The sequence below is a fragment of the Lithobates pipiens genome, unplaced genomic scaffold (genome assembly GCF_037356315.1).
Source record: "Lithobates pipiens isolate NorthernLeopardFrog02 unplaced genomic scaffold, aLitPip1_a1.2 Scaffold_37, whole genome shotgun sequence".
Classification (NCBI taxonomy): Eukaryota; Metazoa; Chordata; class Amphibia; order Anura; family Ranidae; genus Lithobates; species Lithobates pipiens.
In genome coordinates this window covers 7171875-7172080 of record NW_027507825.1, presented here as the reverse complement: position 1 = coordinate 7172080, position 206 = coordinate 7171875, and positions in this window count along the sequence as shown.

Genomic DNA, 206 nt, shown 5'->3' with positions numbered 1-206 from the left:
CCTGCTAGCAGCCAAGAAAGGGTTAAAACCACCACAAAGCGCTGCTGCAGCCACGCTGCCCCACTGATTTCAATGGGCAGGAGCGGTATACACACACACACAACACACACACACACACACACAAACCTCTCCAAAGATGCTGCTAGGGAGGACTTTTTTTTTACCGTCTTGCATCGCACCGCTCCAGTGTGAAAGCCCTTGGGGCT